The following is a 7,000-nucleotide window of genomic DNA, read 5'->3' on the forward strand; positions in this document are numbered from 1 at the left end:
TCCATCAACCTCTCCTCTTCCCTTGCTGGATCAAAAAGGAGGAGACGTCTCTCCCAACCGTACGTGTGTTGAACGCGGAGGTGTCGTCCGTTCGGCGCTCGGTCATCGGTGATTTGGATCACGACGAGTACGACTCCATCAACCCCGTTCTCTTGAACGCTTCCGCTCGCGATCTATAAGGGTATGTAGATGCACTCCTCTTCCCCTCGTTGCTAGATGACTCCATAGATTGATCTTGGTGATGCGTAGAAAATTTTTAAATTTCTGCTACGTTCCCCAACAACGGCTGCACTGCGCTGCCGCTCTGCCTCGGAATGAAAAAAGTCCAAAACAAACCTTGAATTGGTAGGCGAAAGCTAAATCAAATCCCAAATTCTCAATCCCTGAAATCAGCACACCAAACTTTATAATTCTGGTCTAGTTTAAACCTTGAAAGGAGTTGCCTGGTATTTGCTGAATTTGGCCGGCCCAGTGGCGCAGTCGCTCGCGCGCGCACTGGTCTTTTTTTCTTTTATGTTTTCTTTTTCATTTTTCATTTTTACACATGTCTAATTTTTCTCAGTACCCGATTTACATTTTAAACGCACAAATTAATTTTTTATAAACTTTTGATATTTTCAAATACATTATGGACATTTTAAAATTAATGTTTCAAAACTTTTTTGAATACATGGTAAAATTTTTAGAAATACATATTTTACATTTTCTTAATGACAATACACATTTTACAAAACTACACGAACACTCATCATTTTTAAATTCACATATACTTTTTTCTATTACATGTCACGTATATTCTATTAAGGTTATGACACATTTTTGTACAACACGCAAACATTTTCTTTACATTGTACACATATTTTTTTTAAAGCCCCAAACACATTTTCTAAAACTCGTGAACATTCTTGAAATGTTACAATTTTCTGAAAGTCGCTTTATGTCTGGTGGGCCGGCCCAGTCGATTCCGCAACCAACAATCCAAAACATTTTTTTTGCGGGTGAACAATCCAAAACATTTTTTAAAAACATTATTTACGAAATTCCAAAAACATATTTTAAAAATGTAACACAAAATCTGAAAAAAAAATCATAGCATCTGAAAAACTGTTGGTATTCTGAACATTTTTTGACAAATGTGATTTTTTTGAACTCGCGAACATTTTTTTTAAATGTAAATAGAATTTTAAAATTCCACACAGTTCCTGAAAAACACAAAATGAATTGAATTTGCGCCAACAATAGAAAATAGGAACATTTTTTTAACTTCTGAACAATTTTAGAAATGTGCGAACATTTTTTAAACTTCACAAATTCTTGTTGTCTTATAGTGGGCGGGCCCAGATTCTTGTCCGTGAGAGTAGCTGGTTATCTCGGCCGGGATTATACTATTCCCAGTTTGCCAGACAGGTTTAGGATTCAAAATAGACCGGGATTGCAAGTTCAGAGTACTAATTTCTAGGATTCAAAGTTCGAAGTTTGATTTAGTTTTTGTCCACAACTTCAAGGTTTATTTTAAACTTTTTCCACCGCGCGCCGGCCGAGCCCGCCGCACTACTGCATTATTGTGTGGTAGGTACAACTGTGTCAAATTAAATATGCTCACCTTTCTAAATTGAAGTACTCTGCTAGCAGCCCCTCGTGCACAAAAAATAGTACTAGTATGTGTAACAACATAAAAGACTATTTTTATTTTGAACCGAACCACACAAGAATTGGATCATCCATGACAGTTAGCTGTTGGGCGAGTGCGCACATGTCTTTTTTTTCTCCTTCTCTATCCAGGGAGCGTGCGCACATGTTGTCTAGTAAGGCCAACTCCACCACGCGACCCTAAACGGATGTCTGTTTTATTCGGATTTTGTCCATTTGGGTAGGGCAATAGGGTCGTGTCCGGCTGTATCCTGGGATCCGGTGGCCGTGCACCCAACGCCCGGCCGCATCCTGTCCGCGTATTTTTTTTCTTTGCAAGCCCTTATACTTTTTTTCATCATTCATTCTTGGTACATGGGAATACATCACCAAATTTTGACTAGAAAAGTAAGACCAAAGAAAACAAAAACCACAAGAATACATTTTAGAAGATATCCAACTTCCATAACTGCTCCTGTAAGTTGGATTAGTGCCTTCTCGATGCATTCATTGTTGATCTGCGGAGGAGCCGCCTCCATCTTGCGTGTTTCTTTCTTCTTCCAGTCTAAAGAAGTAGAGGTTGCTTCCTCGCATCTAGTCTCGTGTCGAGCCTCTAATCTAGCAACAAGTGCACTTGTCTCATCTACAGCCTCTATGCTAGCTAAAAGTGCACGGACATCTACTAAATTGCACTCTATCAATATATCGATGTACTCTTCTTCCTAATACCAAAACTTGCATCCATTCTACACAACAAAATTTGAAGTTAGCACAACTAGTCAAATCTAGAGCACAAACCGAAGCTAAAAAGAACACATACCCCATCGTTTAAGAACTTGATGAACACCCATCCGGGATGTTTCGGCATTGTAGACACGCGGGGCACGACCATCTTTAGGCAGTGGTCGCACTTAATGAGCGGCAACGGTGCGCCGACGAGCTTTTAGGCTAGCACCGAGCCCAGCCGACCGCCATTCGTGTAGCTGACGGCGGACCACCGACGGTGTAGATCCGAGCGGCTAGAGGAGGTGCCACTGCCTACATGTGGCCTTGCGGCCCTGCCATGGCCTTTCGCCCCGGTGCCCGGCCAGTCCATGGCGTGGCGCGGCCTCCCACAGCCGGGCGAGTTTAAGACCGACCGGATCCGCCCCAAATCCGACCGGCGGGTGCGAAAAATAGGTGGTCGTGGTTGGGTAGCTCGGGGGCGCCGAGAGGAAGGGGCTGGGCAAGCGCGCGTCCGAGCTGCACAGCTATAATGGCAACAGTGGATGGCGGCGGCGGCGAGGGAAGAGCAGGGAAGAGTGGAGAAGAATGGAGGGTGTGCATTCGAAGAGAGGGAGGGGACAGATAGAAAAAGGCGCCCATGTACCATCGACAGGTGGGCCAGGGGAGGACACGCGCAGACGGCCCGCGCATCCGCGTGCTGTCCGTTTCACCTCAAAAGCGGCGCAAACTTGGGCCGGGATGAGTCGGAAGTGGACAAAAAATGGACAAAAGTTCGTTTGCGCCCACGCGCTGAACCGTCTGGTTCGTTCGTTTTACCTCAAAAAGACGCGCGCGGATAGGATAGGGTCGCGCCGTGGAGTTGGCCTGACATTTCCGGGAAGCACCGAGCCCTGCCGTGCGGGCCGAGATGTTGGGGAACGTAGTAATTTCAAAAATTTCCTACGCACACGCAAGATCATGGTGATGCATAGCAACGAGAGGGGAGAGTGTTGCCTACGTACCCTCGTAGACCGACAGCGGAAGCGTTATGACAACGCGGTTGATGTAGTCGTACGTCTTCACGGCCCGACCGATCAAGCACCGAAACTACGGCACCTCCGAGTTCTAGCACACGTTCAGCTCGATGACGATCCCCGGACTCCGATCCAGCAAAGTGTCGGGGAAGAGTTTCGTCAGCACGACGGCGTGATGATGATCTTGATGTTCTATCGTCGCAGGGCTTCGCCTAAGCACCGCTACAATATTATCGAGGATTATGGTGGAGGGGGGCACCGCACACGGCTAAGAGAACGATCATGAAGATCAAAGGTGCCCCCCTGCCCCCGTATATAAAGGAGCAAGGGGGGAGGAGGCCGGCCCTAGGAGAGGCGCTCCAGGTGTGGAGTCCTACTAGGACTCCCTAGTCCTAGTAGGATTCCTCCTCCCATATGGAATAGGAAAAGAGGAAGGGAAAAGGAGAAGGAAGGTAGGGGGCGCCCCCCTTCCCTAGTCCAATTCGGACCAGACTAAGGGGAGGGGTGCAGCCACCCTTGAGGCCCTTTTCCTTCTTTCCCGTATGGCCCAATAAGGCCCAATACGTATTCCCGTAACTCTCCGGTACTCCAAAAAATACCCGAATCACTCGGAACCTTTCCGATGTCCGAATATAGTCGTCCAATATATCGATCTTTACGTCTCGACCATTTCGAGACTCCTTGTCATGTCCCCGATCTCATCCGGGACTCCGAACTCCTTCGGTACATCAAAACTCATAAACTCATAATATAACTGTCATCGAAACCTTAAGCGTGCGGACCCTACGGGTTCGAGAACAATGTAGACATGACCAAGACACGTCTCCGGTCAATAACCAATAGCGGAACCTGGATGCTCATATTGGCTCCCACATATTCTACGAAGATCTTTATCGGTCAGACCGCATAACAACATACGTTGTTCCCTTTGTCATCGGTATGTTACTTGCCCGAGATTCGATCGTCGGTATCTCAATACCTAGTTCAATCTCGTTACCGGCAAGTCTCTTTACTCGTTCCGTAATACATCATCCTACAACTAACTCATTAGTTGCAATGCTTGCAAGGCTTAAGTGATGTGCATTACCGAGAGGGCCTAGAGATACCTCTCCGACAATCGGAGTGACAAATCCTAATCTCGAAATACGCCAACCCAACATGTACCTTTGGAGACACCTGTAGAGCTCCTTTATAATCACCTAGTTACGTTGTGACGTTTGGTAGCACACAAAGTGTTCCTCCGGCAAACGGGAGTTGCATAATCTCATAGTCATAGGAACATGTATAAGTCATGAAGAAAGCAATAGCAACGTACTAAACGATTGGGTGCTAAGCTAATGGAACAGGTCATGTCAATCACATCATTCTTCTAATGATGTGATCCCGTTAATTAAATAACAACTCTTTTGTTTATGGTTAGGAAACATAACCATCTTTGATTAACGAGCTAGTCAAGTAGAGGCATACTAGTGACACTCTGTTTGTCTATGTATTCACACATGTATTATGTTTCCGGTTAATACAATTCTAGCATGAATAATAAACATTTATCATGATATAAGGAAATAAATAATAACTTTATTATTGCCTCTAGGACATATTTCCTTCACGAGACGTTCCCGACACGTGAGTTCCCCTATAAAACCATCTCCAGCAGGACGTTTCCTGTCATCAGTCAGTTTACCAGATCAACACCAACAGAAATCACTTCCCAGCCACCAAGACCTCCCATTCGATCCGGTCCCAACATAAATACCCCCAAAGCTTTTCGACCAGTTTATTAGTTGTTCAAAAGCCACCATCATGAGCTCACGGATGGCCGGAGCCAGCTACTGCGCCACCTGGGCCCCCGCCTCTTCGCCGCCACCGAGCCGGCGTCCAGACTCGCCGCGAGCGCGAGGGGCATCATGCCCACCACCGCGAGGATCTTCCCCGCGCGGATGGCCAGCACTGCCGCAGGCCCGCATGCCAAACAAGAAGAAGCCACTGGAAAGCCCCAGGGCGCAACAACGCCGGAGCAGAACAAGAAGGCCGTGCCGAGCTACTGGGGCATCAAGCCGCGGAAGCTCGTCGAGGACGACGGCACGGAGTGGTCGTGGTTCTCCTTCAGGCCGTGGGACACGTACCGGCCGGACACGTCCATGGACGTGGCCAAGCACCACGAGCCGAGGGCGATGGCGGACAAGGTGGCGTAACTCATCGTGCGGACGCTGTGCGCGGGTAGCGACCTCTTCTTCCAGCGCCGGCACGCCAGCCACATGCTGCTGCTGGAGACGGTCGCGGCGGTGCCACCCATGGTGGGCGGCGTGCTGCTGCACCTGCGCTCGCTCCGCCGCTTCGAGCACAACGGCGGCTGGATCCGCGCGCTCATGGAGGAGGCCCAGAACGAGCGCATGCATCTCATGACCTTCATGGAGGTGACGCAGCCCTTGTGGTGCGAGCGCGCGCTCGTGCTCCCCACCCAGGGTGTCTTTTTCAACGCCTACTTCATCGGGTACCTCGTCTCCCCCAAGTTCGCGCACCGCTTCGTCGGCTACCTCGAGGAGGAGGCCGTACACTGACCTCGAGGCCGGCTTGATCGAGAACACGCCTGCCCCGGCCATCGCCATCGACTACTGGCGCCTCCCCGCCGCCGCCAGGCTCAAGGACGACGTCATTGCCATGCGCGCCGATGAGGCGCATCATCGCGACGCCAACCACTACGCATCAGACATCCATTACCAGGGAATGACGCTGAATCAGACGCCTGCGCCGCTCAGCTACCACTGATCAGTTCAACGGAACACAGATCGATGACTGCTCAGTCCACCGCTGTCACCTACTACCACTGTCGCCATTGTTTGTCCCGTTAATTTGAGATGGATTGTTGCGCGATATTATCACTTGACAATAATATTTATTCGACAGCATGCCAATACAGAGTAATACATATTCAACGGAAGTGTAATATGTATTCAGTTTTGCCAGGTTGGTGTGTACGTGACTTATACTATGATCCTTATTATATAAACTAGATGATACCCCACGCCTTGCTGCGGCATTCATAGTGCAAACAATTGGGACTGAATATTAATAAATATAATTCAAACATAATATCAATATAATGGAAGTACATGTAGATATACATTAGCATACCATATAAGGTCTAACTATACATAACATTAGAATGACTTACAATTAGAGGAAAAAGGTATACATGCAGAAATGTTCTCATTTAGAAAAAAGAACATAAGGCATTAAGCTCTTACTTGAGTTACAAATACATGCATATATTTCATATGCAACTACTTATGCTGATCCACTGAATAATAGATAAACCAATTTGTTGAGAAAATCGAATCATTACCACAAGTTAAAGAGTAATGGAGACAAAGCCTTTCGATCTGGTTTTGGTTTAGTAGCTTCACCAAACAGCACGTTGTATCTTAACCAAGCAACATGAATCTGAAAAGAAGATGAATAAATGATTGTGTACCATGACATCTATATATAGAATAACAGCCGGTCACTGGGAACAGCAAAAGAAACAGTTAAAAACTCACAATTCTACCAAACTAAGCCATGAATATGGTTAGCAAACAAAGAAAACAATAGAAAACACTGAAATTGGGTCAGAATGTCTACTTTCAGCT

At 47.0% G+C, this 7,000-nt stretch overlaps 1 pseudogene; it reads left to right on the top strand.

Moving 5' to 3' along the window:
* The first annotated feature begins 5,171 nt into the window (after positions 1-5,171).
* On the top strand, positions 5,172-6,137 carry LOC123081681 (ubiquinol oxidase 1b, mitochondrial-like; annotated as a pseudogene).
* The last annotated feature ends 863 nt before the right edge of the window (positions 6,138-7,000 follow it).

Source organism: Triticum aestivum, chromosome 4A (assembly GCF_018294505.1).
Source record: "Triticum aestivum cultivar Chinese Spring chromosome 4A, IWGSC CS RefSeq v2.1, whole genome shotgun sequence".
NCBI lineage: Eukaryota > Viridiplantae > Streptophyta > Magnoliopsida > Poales > Poaceae > Triticum > Triticum aestivum.